Genomic DNA, 23,663 nt, shown 5'->3' on the forward strand with positions numbered 1-23,663 from the left:
TATAATACCAACCAAGATCAATATAACGGAACAAACTTATATCACTTATAGCCGGTATTGTAATATCGATGAGAAGAGACTATGAGCCGCCACTTGTTATCCGTGTATGCAACGATGCAACGCAGTGCATTGATGGCGCGCAGACCTGCTGTCGTTATTAATCTACAACCTAGGAATGCGCAATCCATCTGACCTTGTAATATAATCAGACGCGATAGCTGACAGTTATCATGTAAGAATGCGATGGTAATTCACTATTTCGTCTGCAATGATCTAAGAGCCCATTGGTAATTATCGTAAATCTAGGAAAATTCTAATAGCAATTAATTCTCTTTATGAGTTGCTTGACGTTTATCTTCGTGATGTAACGGATCAAAGGGATTATGTTTTTGTACTTCAATTTATAAGAATTGTAGATTTTATAATTTCGTTCTTTTAATTCTTGGCAATGCAGAAACTTTTAAAACTTACAAGATAGTATATAATAAATTAAATTTAAAGCTTATAAAAGATAATAAGAAAATTAAATTACGAGAATTTATTAAATTAAATCTTACTTTTTTTCTTATCTTTATAACAATTCCAATTCTTTACACAGTTTTGGAAACAATCAGTCTGGTAAAAAAAAAAGTAAAATTAAAATTCTATTAAAATATTGAATACATTCCTTACAGAATGTAACAGAAACTGTATTAAAATCGAATCATTTTAATAGTTGCCCCGTTTTCATAAACGCGTCATGAATACCGAGCAAACACAATTAAAAATTTCTAAAGCATCGGAATAATCTATCACAATAGGAATGCTTCACGTCGTCGCGTCTGGATTCTCGTCTCTCCCTGTTCTAGATTACCTTTCAAGAATCCATTCGCGCAGACTCGATCATTCGGAACAAGCGTTTTAATACGTCACCAATTTATCCGCGACGTCACTTGAGGGTGAAACAATGACGTCATCGTTTTCTCCTACCACGACCTACTATGACGACGCTACGCCACTCTTATCGCTTCTGCGCGTGGGACAACCACGACAAAGAAGGGTTGCTACCGAGAATGGGAAAACGAGAGAGACGGGATGAATCGAGAGAAAGAGAGAGAGAGAGAGAGAGAGAGAGAGAGAGAGAGAGAGAGAGAGAGAGAAAGAGAAAGAGGGATTGCGACGCACGCCGCTTTTCCGTCGTCGATTTCCACCACCGCTATACGACCTCCATTCATGCATCACCCGACGCACCCCCCGCGCCACCATCTAGCCCCTTCGCATCCCCCCGCGCCGCCATATCTCCCTTCCGCTTCTTTTGCACGCGGTACACGCGTGGCAAAGCGGAGGCGTCAGCACGAGTCGATGTCGCCCCGGTTTAATCAACCATAAGACGGGCACTTCGACACGTGACGAAACACTGAAAACTCGTGGCCGGCTTCTGTGATATCGCCGGCGTGCTATCACCTGTATGAAGCGATCGCTGATCCGGAAGAACGACGACTTGAGGGGTAAGGTCGACTTCGATCCGGTCGCGATAGGGTGGAATCGGCGACACGCTCCGTTCTCGTTCGGGGAACGAGCCGTTGCCTCGAAAGCCGAGCGCGTTCAATCGAAGCGAGCATTAAAGCGGCTCGTCTTGGAGCGTGTTTTGTTAACACGGCCATTTTATTTTGTTAAAAAAAAAAAAAAAAAAAAGGAAAAAAGTTATACACCAGTTTGATCGTATTCTTTAATTTTTAATTACGTTCTGAGAATTAAAATTCAATGTTGCAAATTTGTCAAAGTATTTTAGAAAGATTTGTAGATACATATATCTGTAGATATAGACAAACATAGTTGCATAGATAAATTTATTATACCTTTAGTGTGATATATCCCTCATAAAGGATTGTGAAAGCGTAATGGACAATGCGAAGCAAGGAACAACACACTGTAACAAGAATCTACTGACATTCACGATAATACAACGAGCGCAATTATCGCAATTGATTGTATCGTGAGATGCACATAAATGTCGGTAGTGAGATAAACGCGGATAAAGTTATTTGCCGACGGCAAAATCGCCTTGATTTCGACAAGACAGCGTTCGACGATAAACGACACGCGTATTCCCCGGGCTAAAAGCGCGTAGATTATATACTATTTTCACAATCGGCTTCCTATCGGCAAACAGACGTATGTATGCGATAGTACGGACATGCCTGAATAACTTGAACTTCGACAATCGGTCGTTGTCGACAAGTCGCAAATCGATAATTCAACGATGGAATTTATAATTGAAATTATCCGCTCTTTACTAACGCTATTCTCTTTAAGAATCGTGCGTCACTCGTTGCAATCGCGACATTCATTATGTCAGTAGGTCTTTCTCATATTAATGACAAAGCGTGCAGAACGTGCAATATTCTGGCGCCACCTTGATTTATTAGCAAGTTTGAGTAATTAACAATCACGGTGGAGAAAGAGAAAAAGAGATAATGGCTTCGAAATAAATTATCGAGTTCTCGTGTTGCGCCCGAGGTAATCAATTTTTAAGACTACCGTTAAGATACAAAAGTGGTGGTAAATATATGTATTTGCATGTCTATTGCGTCATTTATTGTTTCGTCACTAAATTGACCTCACTCGCGAAATGAAAGAAATAGAAAACACATGTGTTAAGATATTTCGAGCCGCAAAAGGTTAAAGATATTTACCCCAATCGGAAAGACAAAAATAACTAGAGCTGAAAGTTAATTTATAATACATCGCCTTTCACACAATTATTTAATATTAACAAGTATCGAAAAATAAAATCAATATGACCATACGACCGAAGCAAATTATAACTTTTAAATTGAACTATTATTATTATAGAATTTAATTTTTATTTTTACTTTTAATTTATAATGTAACATCTGTATATCAACATATTAATGAACCTAAAAATCTGCAAGATATTAAATATTCTGCAGTGCAGCAGAAAGCATTTTTATGTTACGTTTAAAATGAAATTCAGCTATATGTCTGTTACCCGAATGTCAAATATAACTTTGTGTTCCTCACAGATTTATAACTTGATTATAAGATGCATTAATTAGATTTATTTCACAATTTAGATGTATTTCATGATTTTTTCTTTCAATATAAAATTGTATATTTTGCATTTAAATAAAAAGAATTTTATATAATCAATAATAATAATTATTTTATGAGATAGAAATCAGTTAAACTTAATTGAAAAGTAAGATTTTGTATTTGATTATTTATTCTTAATATTGATGATTAATATGTAAAATTTTGTCTTCACACATGTTAAAGAACTCCGTATCTATAGATATCTCGGCATTAAAACAAGAACGTTCCTTTTTTTATACATTGACCTATAGATACCTGTTAAAAGAATACCTGAGACATTCTATATTTTTATGCAAGTAATGTCATTCAAAAATGAATCACTGAGCTACATGTAAGGTTAAAGCGAGAATGTGACAGTGTCGAAAATAAAAAAAAAAAAAAAAAAAAGTATTCAAAGATCTAGAAAAATATCATGCATTAAAGATCTAATTATTTGTATGACATATTTATTCGTTCGCATTTAAGTAAGTGATTAAAACATTGAAAAATGTCGACAAGATCTTTCAGGTCGGCCGAGGGGAGCCCCTCTTTGGAAAGCTGTCACTCAATTCGCGCGGCGAACTATACGGCTCTTCTCCGGCTGATTATTTGTTTTTATTACTTGACTCGGGGCCGGTGTGAACTGTTTAATGATTTTTTAATAAACTTCCGGGCACTTTGTGCCGCGCCCTGAAGATCGTTGTACCGTGTACGCACTGGAACCAACGCGGCGCATAATCTTTTATTATACTGTGTGATGACCTTTCCTTCGTGAGCTAGTAAAATGCGCTCTATCAGTATGTATAAAAGGACGAGCACGATGCCAGTGAACCTCCTCTGCCCGCGTACTACCCTCGTATTCGCGCTCCCTCTCTCTTTTTCTCTCTTTCTTTCGCAATGTAGAATTATTTTTTACGGCATTTATAGAACGTGACTCGCGTGTTGGTTTGTATAGAACGTAGTATACGATTAATAAATATAAATCAGTCGGCGTGTTTAAGAGGCGTTCACTCTTGGACGCGACGAACAATGGGAGAAAAAAAAAGTTTCTCGCGAAAAACTATACGCTGGAATTTTTCACGATTATTCGATCGGACTGGCTTCCGGTTTCCCATCGAACGCGAGTGCATTCATCGGCAATCGTGTTGAACGCGCGGTGCAGGTTTATTTAAAGTGCAATGTGATTTTTACATCCACTCTTTTGAAAAAGGCATGTTAAATCGATACTCGCAAGTATTATTGTCTCTTTTTCGCGATGCTGATTGGTTATCTCGACGCTGCACTGGGTATTATTTCATATTAATAGAAGACAATTCAAATATTAATGTGTGTAATTACTTTTGAAAAAAACGAAGAACTAGAGTTAATGCAAATAATATATATATTTTTTTTCATCGATACTTGAAAAAATATCGCCATTATCCAAAATATATTAGGAAAAAGTCTCACCGTCGAATTTATATTACAGTAATATTTTTTCAAATTTTTTTCGGTAAAAGAAACTAAAAAAAATATTTTTTATTCTTGCTGCCACTAGTAAAAATTAATGTATTAGTGCACTAAAAATTATTTTTTTTTTACATTAATTAAATTTTATTTTTAGTTTTTTTCTACTAAATTAACCAATTTTACAATTTATTGTACGTTTTATAATATTTTTATAATCATAATAATGGTTATCATGGAAAAAAATCTCATAACTAATCGACAATTTTTTTTTCAAATTTAGAATACTTCAAAGTACAAAAAATGTGAAGAATAAATTTTTTGTTCTACACAATTGTTTTCTACAGCAAAATAAAAAAATAAAAAATTGCTAATTTTATGTTATGTTCACCCATTCATCTACATGTTTTTGACAAAAATTATATCATATAATAGAGTTTCAACTTTAAGAATCTGTTTTTTTAATTGCGGTACACATGATGATTTTTAATAATAAAGTTATAAACAATCAAAGTTAAAATGTAAATTTTTTCATTTAATTGACAATAACTCAGTAACATAAAATCTTAGAAAAATTAAAAAAAAATAAAGGATTTTGTAAGGAAAATTTAAAATTTTTACAATAGGAAGTCGAAAATTTTTGTCGATTTTTTGGTATGTGATAAACTTACAGAGTCAGAACAAAACTTTCTACTTTATCTAGTTCGTAGTTTTTTATAGTAAAAATTATCAAACTCGCAGAAACGTAAAAAATGACCTTTCAAAATAGTGACCTATTAAAAGTAAAAATTTTAAGCTTTAAAATCCTTTATTTGGATTTAAATTTAAATGCTACCTTTTTTTAAGAAAAATTAGATGTTTTTCTAATTTTTACAAGAAATTTATATACAAACACAAAACAAATATTCTAATACAAATAAAAAAATAAACCGTCTCATAATTTTTACAATAATAAAATACAAAACAGAAAAACGTTTTAAGATGTTACTAGCAATTTTTATCAATCATAAGGATATACAGATCTCACATAATTATTTAAATATGAGTATGCGCGTTTAAATAAATCGATTCCTAATTAGATTTATTTGAATATGTAAGTACAAGCATTTAAATAATTCTGTATGATCGTGTGTAATCCATGATTGAAGAAATTTCTAATATAAAAAAATTAATTTATGATACATGCATAACATTGAAAGATTAACTCAAAAAATTATGCAAAATTGTGATAATCATCACAATAATATATATTTTAATCTACTCAATGATATAAACTAATTATTTGTAATATCGATTAGTAATATCGATATCATTATTATAATAAATATCATAAATATTATAAATATAATTATAATAATAAATATAATAATGATAGAAAACAACCTCATTTAACATCTAATATTTGTTGTAATCATATAGCATATCGAGAAAGAATACACAACTTCGACGTCATACACAAAAGGGTCTATCCACTTATCGAACTTCGTTGAGTGACTGAAGGTCACTGTGTATATATATTAATGCGTTGTACGTGCGCAAAATACGAGCGCCTCAATAATTTTCGGATTCAGAACACGCAGTGATATACACGAAGCGAGATCGCGATTCAAGTAATAAATAATCGTAATATCAATTTATGTTTATTAATAATTAATTTGAAATATAAAAAGTAGATTATTATTTATATTTTATTTGATAGTGTAATTATTTTATAGTGTATTGAATATTTCGTGAAGACAGCAATTTTTAATAATCTCATGATATTCGGTGTTTGTTTTTGCGGTGTATTCTTTGATTATTCGTAAAGAATAATTTCACTTGAAGACAACGACGACAATGACGGATCGTTTCATACTGCTTTCATGCAGCTACTGTCTCGCGCGAATGATAACAAGACGAATGCACAGAACAGTACATTAGCACATATAAACATTAGCAGCGTGTTCGATTTATTATTATTCGCATCGACGCGAATCAAGATAATAAGTAGTGCCAGCAGTAGACTGCTCCAATCATTCTTTACGAATAATTATAGAATAATGATCAGATCGTGAATAATTATTTCTTGACATTAATAACTCATAATTATGACAAACTGAATGTTCATTACTTGTTTCAAGCAATTGTTTATTCACTTAAAGTAGAAACTGATGATTCAATTATAAATGACAATATATTTTTAGAATGTTTCTTTTTGATATTTAAGATACAAATTGCTTAATTTTCTAATATTTACATTTCAATATAATTTCGCATCGCGTTTTAATTTTTTCACGAATATAAATATAATTTGTACATCATTTTGGAATCAAAATTATGAAATAATTTCACCGAAATTATTCAAGTACACTGTAATATTTTAATAATTTATTAATACGTTTATTTTGTGGAATTTGTGTTCGAAATGTATGGCGTGCTTAATATTAAGTTTCAATTGTATGTTTTCGAACAATTAAGTCTAATTAATTCGATTTGCTTAGTATCGCGCTGTATTAATTACTTTTTAGATTTATTTATAATAGACACATGATATTCAATATTTGTTTACGCTGTGTATTCTTTAACTATTAAGAACTATAAAGAAGACAATTGTTCCGCATTGCTAATATTACCTACTGTCTCGAGCCTCGTCGCGCAAATGATAAAAAAACAAATATGTATAAACGTAATCGTATACATATAAATAAGCATGTATAAACATTAGCAGTGCGCTTGTCTTATTGTCATTCACAACGGGACTTGAGACAGTAAGTATAGTGTCAACAGTACGAGACGGTCCGCCGTTGTCATTGTATAACTTTCTCCATCATTCTGTAACGTTACGAATAATAATTAATATCGTATTTCGTCATATATAAAGTGTCGCGCGATCAACATATTTTGATGATTAGTTTGCGATCATAATTAATTATGTTGTCGTGAGTATCATATGAGTACCAAAGAGGCAGAAAAGAAGAACAATATATAAGAGAGAAGAGGAAATTCGAGGAGACATTAAACAATTACGGAGCATGAGATAAATGTAACTTATAACTTATTTAATTTATTATTTTATATTTGTAAAACTAATTGTTTGTTTATCTCCGTAATAATAATCCATTTTACATTCGTGTAATATAACAATAATGCATAAAATATTTTAGGATTTAGATTACATTCTTGTAATTATACGATACAAATTAATGTATAAATATTTAATCTTATAAAATATGTGTAACTATCTATAAATTTATTTTGGCATTCTAAATAATTTATGCAGAAAATTTTCCTGCATAAATTATTTCGAGAAAAGTTAATATAATAAGAACTAAAAAGAAATGTTCATGTTTATAATATTTATATATAAAAAAACAAGATTTAGAAAGAATTTTATTTAATCTATATTTATAATATTCACAACTATTTAATATATGCTTAAACATTTGTAATCTTTTTGTATTCCATGTAAAGGTATTCCTGTTAGAAAATTTATTTTGTGTTAAAAATAATTAAGAATATACTTGTATTTATTGAACATATATTTATATATTTCTCTATTATTTCTTTTAGTTTTGATTTTCTATAAAGAAATTATATTATGATTAGTAAGAATAACATAAACAAAACCATCGTCTAACACACGACGTATTTATATATGTATATACAAATCTCTAAATTTTATAAAATTAAAGTTACAATATTTGAAAATTATACAACTTAAAATTAGCAACCTGTCCCCCATGTTTTCGCGAGAAAGAAGGAAGTTGTGACGACCGTACATAGCAGGACTTGGTAATGGAGAAGGATGAAGAGAAAGAGAAAAGGAACCGGTTGTCGTGTCTCGCATATTCAGGAAGAACCAGGCGAGGGTGAGAGGCCGATATTATGCAATCGCGTACGAGTCACAAGTCGCGGGTTGCACGACTGTCGCGCGAACAGAAATACACATTTATGCAAATAATATTAACGCATAATATATATATATATATATATATATATATATATATATATATATATATATTATATGTATATGTGTATATAAATTTAATATTATAACATTACTCTATTATTATACATATTTCTCTACTTTTATGTAACATTTAATAATATAATGTTAATATTAAATTTTAAGTAGAAAAGAAAAGAAATTATTAATTATTTAATTAGCAACAATATATATGTAGAATCGCAATTATATTCTAATTTAAAATTAATTCTAAATATTTTATGTTTGAATATATTTCAACTTTTTTACGATAAAATAGCGTTGTAACAAAAAATCACGGCAATTATGACAATATCCTAGTAGAAAATGTTAATGTTATAATATTGTATATGTATATTTCGTAAAGTGGTTTCAATAACTTTTAATTGCATATATAATATATATATGAATGTTGTATAAGAAAAACGCTCATTTAATTAGGCAGAACAGTTAATTTGAGAAAAGCTTGAAGACGCAAAAGATTATTATTACTAGTTCATCCTTACACAGATTATTCTAATAACAGGCGTTCGGATATATGTAATTACATCGCTATTGCGCGACGTAATAACTTTAATTGCAATCTGAAATCTTTTACTGCCACGTTAATTACCATAAGGTAACCGTTACACATGTTCTTATAACTTTAAAAATGATAGACTTTTAATTACTCCTCGCAGCACGTATTTATCAGAGTATTCAACCGCGAATAATTACATTGTGTAATATTCAATTGCCACATAATACTCGATCTATCAATATGTTTTACATAATAAACAACCAAGATCAATGATGGACGATAGAATGATAGAAAAGATAACATAAAAATAATTTGCAAAAAATTTAATTTTGTATGTTTTTAATTTTATATTATCTTTTTCCGTGTCATATGGTCGAATGATTAACAAGCGAATTAAGTAAATCATCAATATTATCTGATAAAAATATTTTAAATATATATAACAAATAAAGCAAAGACAAAAGATACGCGATTTTAATAAATTAGATTTTATTAATTTATTTAATAATAAATTAATACTAATGTAATGAATATGTTACGTTCATTATAATGTTACATTTCTTTAATATGAAAAAAAGAAATAAGTTTAATTTGTGCAAAACAAAAGTATCCAGTAGACTAATTTATATTTATTAAACAAGAAAGATATTTTATCTTACATCAACATTTTTATTAAAAATTCCTTAGATATTATCGTACTTGTATTAAAAAATTTCTAATCACCTCCGTGTTGTAACTACATATATTGCGTACATGTATACGTTCGTGAATAAAGTATAAGTGCGCGTTCATCTCGCAATATATGTATGTACAATACATAATTCTTAGATGCAGCGTATGAGCGTAATTTCCCTTTCAGCGTGAATGAGATTAAAGCGTAGTGCTGAATGCGTGGGCCGCTTCTCTATAATGGAACCGCGGCGCGTGTCGGTGAATCGATCTAAGAGGGTAACTCTTCTTTTTTTTCAACGTCGCGTTAATAAAAAGCAGCTGCATATTATCATCGATTACTATAGTATCTCTTATTTTATACTGGTATTTAAAAGCGTACCTAATCGGACTAGTGGACGATGTGTCTGCGTGAGCAGTAAAGAGTATCGGGTTTGCAAGATCTATATTAATCGACCGTGGTAGTACCTATTCTAAATATCGAATGCAGGTTTTTAATAAGAAACTTAGAGAAGTTGATCTAACGATAAATTAAATATAAACCTTTTTCTTATTTAAAATATCGCGATTATATTAGTCATAATCATTTTTAATTAATTATAATTAGTGAGTAAGAAAAGTTATGAAAGTAGAATTTCTTAAAATTGACAGCAAAAACGTTTTAACCCCTTGACTGACGAGCTTTGAATTTTACAAAAGTGCTTAAGCTGGTAAAAAAATGGGTTTTTAAAAGTTAAACACTATCTGTCATTAAAATTTTGTGTTTAAAAGTTGTTGAAGTCACCGTTTAAAAATATAAAATCAAAATTTTTCAAATTTAAAATGATAAATCCAATATGGTAACTAAAATCTTAGTTTTATTCTATCAAAATAAAACTAGATATTTGTAAATTCTCTATATATTTAACATATTTTTCAGTTGTTAGTTGCAAATTAACAATCAAAAATACGTTAAAAATATACATTTGTATGTGTTTATGTGTGTGCACGTACGTATCATAAAGTAGTGCCACAGTAGAAATTTACACTGCTTCTTCTGGTTTTTCAAATATTGAATATAGAATGTTTTATATGTAAGAATCATAGTCAAAAGTAAAATTATAAGATACTTATTTATTTTTAATTATAGGATTATTATTTATGAAACATTAAAACAAGAAATACATAGCATAGTTGTCGCATTTATTTATTGTCAGCACATTGTTTTTGTATCTTTTCCGAGTCCCCTAGATTTACAGACAACACAGTTTTCGCAGATTATTGCCAATATTATTTTAACAACAAACACAGTATTACGTTTCCGTCAGTCAAGGGTTAATTAATCATTTACTTTTGCTAAAAAAACTTTTTCCAAATTTCATAAAAGAAAACACTACGTGCGTCTATTATTTTTAATTTTATATATATATATATAGAAAAATTGTAATATGGACACTATAGGTATCTATGTACATGTATGCATACCTTTGATATTTGAAAATTATCTTGTACTGAAGTCGAAATATCTATTGTTCTGTTTAAATAATATAATTAATTTAGTAGACAACATCATTATACACAATTATAAATGCAAATTTAATTTAAAATCACTGCAATCGCGGGTTTATTAATTGTAACTTTTAAATTTGATCCTTACACGTATATTTTTTAGCACTTTTTGTATTACAATGTAACAATAATGTAAAAAAAAAAATCTTAAAACATATTGAAAAGTTGTATATATATAAAGAGAAAAAGAATTATTAATTGACAGTAAAAAATCTTCACTCGATTATTTATTTAAACTTTTCTCTATGTACACACACACACAAACGCACGCACACACATACACACATATGCAGATAGAGAAATATATAAGATTAATTCTTTATACAAATATTGTGTAATATTCAACTATGATAGAGAAAAGTTTAAATCAATAATCGAGTAAAGATTTTTCACTGTCAATTAATATTCTCACATATTTTCCACTAATTATGATAAAAATAATAAATCTATGCATAATGTCGCGTAATTGCAATAAATTTCTATTTTTATCGGTGATCTTAAAAGAGCATTATCTTGCGGCGTATAGCTAAAGATTTTACAGCTGACTGAAACATCACAGAGGTATCGAGTATTAGGAGCTTAATCGACCGAATAAGATCACGAAACGAGCATTAGCGACGATCTCATTGTCGATACTCATCCTGTATTGTATATAAAATTAACAAAACCTCGATTAATAAAACGAGTGGGCGTTCGTGTCACATGTGGGTGTCGCTTGAATTGGTGTGCTCACATATGCCAACGGTACGGTATCGTTAAGGAAAACGTATGGGTGGTACGCAAAGTCGTTTCGCGGAATGGAAATTGGATAACTGCCGCTTTCAAGTGACTTCGATGGCGATTATCCGCACCGGAAAACTATCATACTGTAAAACGACTGGTACTTAAAATTGCAGACGCCGTTAACCTCCGGTTAACCATCGCCGCGACCCGCCGACTTTTCATTCATACCCAACGACGCGAATTTACTCATGAAAATGTGTCGAATCGATCGTAACGCATTGTATTAACGAGTGCCGTGAAATATCAAACCGCCACGTGGGCGACATGCTTGTGAATCCATTGAACATGATATACTTGAAAAATAATTGTCAAACTGATCAGTTAAACGATTTATATTGTTAATTGCTTGTAGAGAGTAAGGCTTGATTGTTTAAGGACTAATCTCCAATTCGAATTACAATTTTGATAAAATTAATCCTCATGATTGACAAGAAAAATAACGTGATTAGTAAATATATTTCACTAAATACATTATATATATATATATATATATATATATATATATATATATATATATATATATTAAAATTCTTAATTAATATATTACTTTTATAGTATAAAACTTTAGGATTCAAAAATACACATATTTTTATTCTTAGATTAGTTTTTCTAAAATATTCATTATATTATGATCGGCTTTAAAGAATTAACCTTTAACAAGAGTAATTCAGAATGTCGGTCTATATAATAACGTTTACGTTGTTTTATTTTTCATTCCAATTGTTGTTGAATGTCATTTAAAAGAGCATTTAGCTCGTTTTTTTTTAGTTAAGATATCATCTCTCAATTAATGTATGAATCATTATACTTTTTGCGTATAAAAGAATAAAATGGATCAATATCGCGAATTAAAAGTTAATAATAATAGTAAATCAATTATTTCAAAAAGAACAATAATCCGTAATTTTCACTCAAAAAACACAAAAAATATTTGATAACTTTTTAATTGCATAAAAATATTTTTATTATCAATATTTTTGTATAGTAACTGGAATTTAAATAAATATGAGCGAAATAAAAGGATATCATATAGCATAGAAAATTCATTTCTGAAATAAAGCTGTCTCTAATCTTAATGATTCAATTAATCTCACAGGATTTTTCTGATTGTTATCGTTATTTAATAATCGCTTTCAGTTGTTGAACAAACGAACAGTTGAAAATCCTGTTTCCACCTTCCCACGAGTAAGGTGCGACGCCAGGTGTCGCGAAGTTCTCCGCGTCCAAAACGAAAGGAAACATGCGGCTGAAGGTGCAACGTGATTTAACTGTACTCGTTACGTTTCTTGTAGTATTTCTCGCATACGCAGCCGGGCAGCAGCCGCCTCGCCTCGCCTAACATATTTCATAATGCTAACATAATTTATAGTATCAAAGAAAGTCGATGCATCCGCCGACTCGCATTTTTGACCGCGAACTGTCGACATAATGCCTTTTGCAGCTTCCCACGTATATATTAAATATTATAAGGACCTTTCATAGCATTCACTAGATGTATATTCTAATAACATTTTTGCATTATTATAAATATTTATGATAAAAAAAAAAAAAAAAAAAAAATACGCAACATCGACAGCAATAATTGACCAACTAGCGTTCGCCAGATGTCATCGATCGCAAGATTAAAGGATGATTATTTTCCTTTTAGCTGAAGAGTGCTCGCAGTACGTGTTTTACACTGTGCGTGTCATGCAGGTACTCTTTAAGAAAATTTATAAAAAGCACCGCGTGTATATATACTTAAAAAAAATTATAATTCTTAATATAAATCTTAAAGTCTTATAGAGTCATTATCTATTATCTCTTTCTTTCTTTCTGTCTTTTATCGCTCTCGCTTTCTCTCTCTCTCTCTCTCTCTCTCTCTCTCTCTCTCTCTCTCTCTCTCTCTCTCTCTCCGGCTCGATAGATCAGAGAACGATGGGCGATTAGCGCCGCGTGTGAAAGGGAAAGCGAGCGGTCGACTTCACGGAGGAGGACGATCGACCCGACAGCATGGCGCGGTACACGGGTTCGAGAAACGACTCTCTCCTCCGTAATGCGCGTTCGCAGTCTCTCCAGCTCCATCCGTGTCTTTCTCTCTCTTTCTCTCTCTCTCTCTCTCTCTCTCTCTCTCTGTCTCTTTCTCTCTATCTTTCTCTATCTCTTTTTCTTCCTTATTATCAACTATCCACCCTCTCTTCTTGCGCGCATCTGTTGATAGTTTTTCTGATGTACGATCTATTCGAAAATCCATGAATAGATAATTTATCGATGAGCAGATTCATTCAGTAAAGTTTGAAATTTTCAAACTACACACATACATATGTTGTTGTTGATTATAATAATATTGATTTGAGACTTTTTCGATATTATAATAAATAGCTAGATATTTGCAAAAGTCAAAATGTTGGATACATTTTGATGTTCTAATAAGCAATAAATAAATTAAATATTCAAATAAAATATTGAATCTTAATTAATTTCAATGAATACGATTTTATATATATATTTTATATATATATATATATATATTTATATATATATATATATATATATATGTATTTTTTTCCATTTTATCTATGTATGTGTATGTGTATGTTTTTATCATTATCATGCGAATTGGCATCAATTTCATCATATTTTGTGTCCAATTTTTTTATCGAAATTATACGAGCTGCAATTCTGATTTAAATACACACATTTATTTAAATATTAAAATTATTTCATCTTTTTTTACTGTTTATTTATTATTCAAGATTGATAGACTAAATATAATTGTTGATTTTGTTTATATATTTAAAATCACAATTATTGCCCCTAACATTATATTTTAATTGTAAAGTTTACGTTAGTTATTTAATGCTCGTACTTATAAAATATTATCAACGTTCAAATTTATCATATATAAAATATTAATAGTAAAAAGTTCAACAAGAGATAATATAATGTAAAATGTAGTATAAAAAAATAAACTAACATTTCTTATTTAAGTATTTTATAAGCAGTAAAATAGGAACTTATTGTTTGTGTCTAAATAATATATATTAAAAAAAAATAAATATGTATAGAAATTCAAATTATTTAGTAAAAATAATTTAGTAGTTTTATCGTAGCCTTCCGTGCGTATTAGCTGTGATATTAAAGTGATTGTTAAAGTGAGCCGCGAGAAAATGAATGAGAGAGAATTCGCTGTAATTACAAGATTGGGATTTTATACATGAGATTACCATACTTGCGTTATGTAGAACTATGCAAATATTGGGAGAAGCCATTCATTATAATTGGCTTCGCTATGATTAATGGATGGTATTACGGAGTGAAAAATTGTCGGATTCACTGCAGCTCATAATCAGTCGGTATACATTTTCATAACATTCCAACTAAGCGCGAAATATTATCGACACAATGACGTCATTAATAAAATATCGAAAAAGAGGACTTCTCATAATTATATAATTGAGTATCTCTGATTTTCTTTCCGTAAATACCCTTTCTTTCGGGCTACGTTCTGTCTTGTGATAAGTCTCAAGCTGGGCATATTAAAGAAAAATATGTTAATACTCAATATCGTAAATAAATCAAAAAATAAAGAATTATTTTATTTCTTCTTAAAAACGATCCGGTAAAACCCGTAATCAACACATAATATATGCAGTTCTATAATATATACATTATATACATACATATGTACATACATACATATATGTATATGTATATACAACTGTATATATATATATATGTGTATATATATATATATATATATATATATATATACAGTTGCAATATTAACATTGTCGTTAACTTCTCTTTTTAATCGAATATATCAATGTATTATTGATTTCTCATGTGATAAGCAGAAATTTTTCCATCAATCTTTTTTCAAATTTCTTAATTGGATATATGCTAATTAGATGAGAATTAAGTAAAAACAACTATTATATACACTTTATTACCCCAAAGTAATAAAAAATTTGAAAAATGTTCTCTCTCTCTCTCTCTTGCTCTTTCTCTATTTCTTTCTTTTTTAAATTTAAAATTGTATTTATTCTGCATAAGAAAAATAAGAGTCACTCCGTCTCTTTTTTGCATGCGCTTTTTATATTGCATATATTTTTTCTTTAATTTTATATTAACTTTAACATTTTATTTGATTCTTCTCTAACGGATACTCGTATTCATTTCGTATTTATGCGGAAAATGGGAAACTCGACATAGAAGAGCTATTATTTACATTGTGCGAAGCGCATGTCTCGGCGTTTTCTATAATTTGCCTCGCGACGCTATCTCCATTGACGATCGATCGATCTCGTACGACGTGCACACGCACGGAGATCGCAATTGCTCATACACGGATGTACGTACGAGATGCGAGCATGTCGACATACATACATGCGCGGCACGCATACACACATGTACGCGAGAAGAGCCACAAGGATGAGAGCACGAGTTTCGCGCGCGTACATGCATCTCTGTGTTTCCGCGTTGCTATGCTAATGAGAGAGCGTCTCGATCTTCGATCGACTATCCTTGGACGGATTTCTAGCTCGTAACGTCAAGATTCGAGCCACGATCGTACCGAAATCAAAGATATTTCATCCCAACAAAAAGCAAGCATGATTCACTTTCTCTATCTTTACGTGGGGACTTAATAACATGTTTGTAAAACTCAATTTTAATGTGTCGCGATATTTTTAAATTTTAAAATCTATTGGAGAATTTGTTTATCAATCTATTTCTAGTTTCCTTTAAAACAAGAATTTTTTTTTTTTTTTATGAATAGTTTATACTAATAACCAGATGAATCTGGCGAAATGTTCAACGTGATGAAATAATTTTAATGATTCAAATTCGGGTCAAGAAATAGAAATTTCACGATACCGTTAACATGAGTAGGGTTGACCACTTTTGATTTCAATCGGCAATGTTGCAAAACCGGAATGAACTACCTGCGGGGTCCTCAAAATAGCTTGATTCTACTGGTTCTTCGTTCATAGAAATTTAATATTTTTTTTTTTATAAGATAATTATGCTAATGTGAGAGCATCTCTTAAAAATCAGAGATATCCTTGGACGAGATTCGTAGTAGGATACGGCGCGACTAGAGTTTTGTTTTCATTAAAGTCGAGATTTCATCAACCAAAAAAGAACGAAAAGATTTCTGCTGAATAAAAACGGACCGGCGCTAAACATGATATAACAGACATGACACAATATACGCAAAAAATAAAATATAGCGTTAGCAAAAGCATCTACAAAATTGCATCTAAACATAATGTGTGTATATCACGTAATAAATTTAAAAAAATATCTTATATCATGTCACTATAAAATTCGACTGTCTGATCAATATTTCACTTATTGTTAAATATAGTAAGGAGGCTAAAACTTTTGAGAAAAAATCTACTATATATATAATAAATTTATATATTAAATAAATCTCAAAAATTAATAAAAACACATAATTTTTTTTAAATTTAGAAAATCTAATAATTATAAAAATATAAATTATAATAGCATAAATTAAACATAACAGCATAAATTCACTTTTAAGTAAGAGAAAAAGTAATTGCGAAATCATATAAGTAAAATTATCTTTATCTCAAGGTTTGATTAAAACATTTAAATAATTTTTTTTCACTTTTCTCATATATTTAACTTTTCATATATTTGACCAGTATTTTTTGCTGAGTAAGTAAGCTCTGTTCTAAATTTTTATTATGATTTAAATAAAGTCAATTTTTTTACAATCTTAATTGTTAACTTTATAAAATTAAATTTTAAACCGATCAAATTATAATTTATTTATAGTTGAGAAAAAATTAAAAAATGATAATTCGACCAATAGCTTTCAAGAGAAATGTACAAAAATCGAAAAACATAATTTTATAGAAAAAACCATGTTTTAAAAGTGTTGACGTTTTTGTATGTTCAACATTTTTTTAAGTATTTAGATATATCCAAAAATCATTTTATAACATATACTTTTAAAATATTTAGGAAATTATTTATTTTTGCTCAAAAAAAAAAGATATTTTAATAATTTTTATTAGTCACTTTCATACGCGCTTCTTTTCTTAAGCAATAAAACTGCACTAACAATAAATACTTCAGCTTATTAGATTCCTTTATGAGTATCCGAGATCAAGAGGCACATATATTGTAAGATAAGTGAGTCTTAAGTATTCCACTCGACGAGAACTAAGACGACACTAGAGACGGATAGATACCTCACTATATGTATATTCAAAATCTCTCTCTTATGAGTGCAATAAACATAATCGCGGATATATGTAACCCGATCAAACAACATTAGTGTGAAGTATTCTGTTTTGTCTGCTTGCATCTCTTGTCAATATGACAATACAGCAGTTATTATAATTTTACTATATTTCAAGAGACGTTATTATAGTCAATTTTAGAAAATTATGATGTTGCCGAAGAAACCACTTCTAGACAATTTTTGCTCGTGGTCTTAATTTTAGTTTTGATCTAAAGTTCTGTAGAAATTAAAACAAAATAGCAAAATTTAGAATAAAAAGAAATAAAAATAAACTCAAAGATTATTTATATAAAGTTTAATTTTATTTGATTTTTATTTCTTTTTACAATGAAAAATAAAACCTTATTGTTAGTGAATCTCTTGTATCATGATTAGTGTAAAAGTCAAAATATTTATTATCTCACTTTATCAATAATAATAGACTTTTAATCTACAATAATATTATATGCAGTTATACTTCGCACCAACAATAAGTATGCACGTGTACGGGTTTATGTATAGGAAAAGATGAAACAGAGAGTGAATCCTGATACAACTTCCGGATTTCGGCACAATCTCGAGCGTCGAATCTCGATACCGTTCGCCGGAGTGTTTGACTTAGCGTCGATTTTCTCTCTAGAAACGGTCTTGCTTCCCGGTAGGCAGCGTGATCACGATTATAATGCCATACAGAGAATCGACGCCAAGTCGTGGGGTCACACGCGGGGTCGTCGTCGGGTTGTAAACCCTCGTCGGGTGCGACCCGCGAGAAGAAGGAAGACTACATTCCCTCTTTCGTTTTCTTTCCCTCCTCTTTTGACCCGGACTCCCACCCTTTACTGCTTCGTGGGATAGTCTATATACGACCTGCAAGCAACGTCGTCGCCTTCGATCTGCACAAAGTCGTTAACGAGTCTCCTCGTTATCTTTAGCGCTTAGGTTTACATATGTGCGTATATATATATATATATGTATGTACATGTATGTACATTCAGGCGGTAGATTATAAAGAAAAAATAAAAAGTAAGAGAAACAAGGAATTCGAGGGGATAGAGGAGAGATAGAAAAGAAGAGAAAAAGAGAGAGATGTGCCTAGACATGAAGCTGAAGAACCGGGAAGGTCGTTCTTTCCCCTCCTCCGTTTTTTCCCTCTCTATTCCCTCTTTTCTAATCCCACCATTGCTGATCGTCGAAGATACACAGGTACTTTCTCCTACAGTTTTTCGGTGCCGCCTTTGGCATGCACAGAGATCGACGACGACAATGACGACGGCGACAAATATACCTGTAAATTACTCATCGCTTGCGGATTGTTAACGGACCGTGAAATCTTATTTGTCGTCAGAGAAATGTAACTCAAGGCCAAGAAATCATAATTAATGTTGTTTAATTCGGGTGAAATAAAATTGCAAAAATTTTTAATTTTTTGTTAATCATTTTTTAAATAGAATTTCAGATTAATAAAACAAAGAAATATATTAAATGATAAATAAAAATACAAAATAACACAAAAAAGAAAAACTATAATATAATATATGTGCTTATGAAATTATAATAAAGATATTTTTATCCTTAAACATCGTAAAAAGAATATTAGTTAAATTATTAGTATTTAATAAATTATTATTATTTAAAAAATTATATATGAAATTTTTATTACATGATGATTATATGACAAATAATTATTATATTACAAATTATATGGCTTAATTATATGATAAATAGGAGATAGATTGATAGTATTCACATTTAAAAAATGAGCAAGAACATTAGTTTGTGAATTATTTCACAATTGGAAAATTACATTGTGCATTATAATGAATGGAAAAATCAACCAATCGTAAATACTTCTATGACTGAATATTTTTCGAAGAATTACCAATCTCTTTTTAACGTAAGCCGTTAAATTGATCTATACGATAAGATCATTGATGTGAGTCTATATACGGTCCTGATTTATGTAATGTATGTAAATACGCAATTTATGTCCGATTTGTCGCTCGGATTCAAGGTGAACGCATTGTAATCTACGCGGATATTGCGTGTTTTTAAAGACGTCATTCGTAAAAACATAATTAATTCTACGCATTTTTTAGATAGATTAGCAAATGAATTATGCACTTCGTAACTTGTTTTTAACCCTAGGCCAATTTCAATAATCAAAGTTGCACGCAAATAATGTAGTTTTTGTCTATTTTTAGACTGACAGGTTACTTTTATTTTTGGCAGGTATCGGCACAAGCAAACTTCAGCTTTCAATAACGGAGTTTATTTATACGAAATAATGTAGTTGCATCTTCATTCGACACATGACATGGCATGTTATATTTCTATCGCAAAGTCACATTAGAGCAAAGCACCAGCAATGCTGCTTTCAAAACTGTATTAGACACAATGCTCATAATTGATAATTAACAAACTAACTAACATTTAAATACGTATAATATTAATCTTTAACGAAAAATAACCAAAGATACTATATTCACACAATATTTGCAATATTTTAAATTCTGTTGATTTCTTCACTTATTTCTACAACTATAAAAAATGACAGTAGATAGCAATAACAAATTACCGAGCAGAAGCAATGCTAGAATCAAAATGCGTTGCGCAAAACACTTCTGTCGGCAATTTTTTTTTCAAAAGAGGGGGCGTTTTAAGATTTCGTTACGCCATCGTGCAATTTCGCTGATTTATGATCCCTTCTCTCTATCGCTTGTATGACCGATCATCTAACCAAGAACAAAAGGATCTACTACATGACTGTTACTATTAGCTGGAGAAAAGCGAGAACACAATTGTTCATCATTATTTTCATGAAATCATACGGACTTATAATAAGCTTCTACAAAATTTTAAATTTTTCGAATGCTTATATAATAGATTTAGAAATTTATTGATGCATTATATTAAAATTTTTGATAAACTCTCTCTAGCAAAATGTTCTATTATGTAGAAAAATGTTTATCAAGTAACGTTTGCAAGTACAAAAATGAGAGAGAGAGAGAGAGAGAAATATTGAAAGAACGTGTACGCGCGAAGAGAAAAAAATAAGGCTTATAAGAGGCTGCACGCCCGCACGTAATATGGGTTTCATGGGTGTTTGACAGATGACTAATGCAGAACCACCGCGATGAACGTACAGGCACCGGTTGAAAGCCGAGCCTACAAAGTCGTTAACAGCGTTGCTTGGCCTTGGTCAGGAGTCATTGGTTAACGGGTCGAAAGATTTTTTTCCCAGATTTCATATCTGCTTCCTGTTATTTACTTTGTGGCTGCTATACGCGCTTTATCATTGTCCTCGTGGCGTTTTATCTCGTATATCGGGCATATATTAATAATCCCCAGCGTCTTTCTTTCTCTCACCGTTTAGCACGTGTCGGAACTTCTGCGAATTTTCTCTTTATCAATCGTGTGATTTATTTTCGCCCGAATTTTATGCAAAGACTCGTTTTCTGAATGCAAAATGTCTCTGTCGATGCATTCTGTCGCGCTGCTGAAAAAAGATTATTTTTCCAAAAAATTACGTTGATAAAAAGACGTTAAGTAACTGGATTTATACATATATACATATATCAATAATGTGTGTAAGAGAGAATCAATTTTCCATAAAAAGATTCTCTTCTTGTTTTAGAAAACATTTGACATATTAACAATTTTTAAATTATTTAACAATTATTACATTTTTTAAATTAAAAAAACATTTAACATATTAACCATTTTTTAATTATTAAACTTTTAATAATTAAACTTTCTAATAATACTTTAATAACTTTTAATATTTATGTGATACTTGATTGCAAATATCTGCTACTATGTTAATCGTGAAATACAATAAAGTTTGTACGAAATATAACACGATAAATAATAATAAACAGATCGTAAATGAAGATAATTCGTCGAATAGTCTTAATGAAACATAATATATTAATAATTTGTCATATTTGTCTTTTTGAAACAGTTGCGATAATTAAAAAAAGATGTATACGTGTAATTATTACCAAATAAAAAATTTTATCGCGCCTTTTAAGCATTGTGCTTTCCAGGAAAAATGTCATTTGTGCGGAAATATTATATACGCAGCATTAAAAATAGAAAACGCTAATACTTACCACTGTTTATATCATAAAAAACAGGTTTTCAATCGTATTTTCTTGAGTTCAGAATGTCAACGTAAAGCAAATAGGACATCAATGTCCGTTTATTAATCTTGCTCATAAACAGCAATGGTAAAAAGCAAATGTATAAAAAAAGATTGTCCGTTCTTTCATGTGTACGATAATTCGCGTTGACGCGTTAGATATTCCGGGAGTCTGGGAGGGAGTACGCGTTTTCGCAACAAACGTGTCAATTATCTTATCGATTTATCGTACACGAGTCATGTGTCGGCCGATTAGGTCTAACTACACCTCTACCTTGACGCACAGCTCCAGAAAAAGCCGTATAATTAATTCCACACTCGAATAAATCTCGCTTGTGAATCTTGATTGATTATTACAAGGTATAAAAAAATGCTTGTCTATTTATTATATATTTGTTTTCATAATTAAGTGCAAAAAAAAATTATGGCGTGTAAAGTTACGAGATTATTAGAAAAATGAGTACTTTATTAAAGCGTTTATATTTGTCCATGATTGATTATAAAAGTAGATACGGATGAATCGACTCAGCCTCATTCTTAACACGACGGTGCAAACGATTGAAACACGTCGATTCAAGTGACGATGACGGTGGCAGCAGTTACATTAAGTAACGTTACTCGTTCCCGATGCAATTATTTACGTTAAGTAATCGTATAAGATTCTTATTTACCGGCTTCTGATCCTGCCGACGTGGAGACAAGCGGTAATTATGCGTTTACGAGGACGCATATGCGCATTTATAACCACTTTCGCCTCTCTAATTACGAAGGAAAATAGTCTCTGTCACCATCATTTTGATTTGAATTTAATGCAACAAACAATACGTAGTTATTAAATTGACTTTAATCTTTTCTTTTCTAAAAAAATTGAGAATAAAGTGTTAATCACACTTTAAGCTCGATTTTTTTTTCGACATTATTTCATAACTGACGCAGGAAACTCATATGCACGGATCACTGATCGTTCACGGATCCAAGATGCGTGAACGATGCACTTTTCGCCCAGAATGTTGCAAAATCCTTATTTATACCCATAATGGTATGAGTGACGCGCATATTAATCCATTAGACTATCTACGCCTTCGTGTCGTTGCCTTTGGCGTGGCGTTGCTAAAAAAAAAAAAAAAAAAAAAAAGAATTTTTATCTGTTGTAGAAATGTTAGCAGAGGGAAGTACTGCGCGTGCTTTCTTAGCCAATCGTGCGAAACATATTATTACTAAATTCCTGAGATTAAATGCGAAAAATCAAAAGCTTCGAGTCATTCTTCAATTTATTTCT

This window comes from Anoplolepis gracilipes, chromosome 1, assembly GCF_047496725.1.
Source record: "Anoplolepis gracilipes chromosome 1, ASM4749672v1, whole genome shotgun sequence".
Taxonomy (NCBI): Eukaryota; Metazoa; Arthropoda; class Insecta; order Hymenoptera; family Formicidae; genus Anoplolepis; species Anoplolepis gracilipes.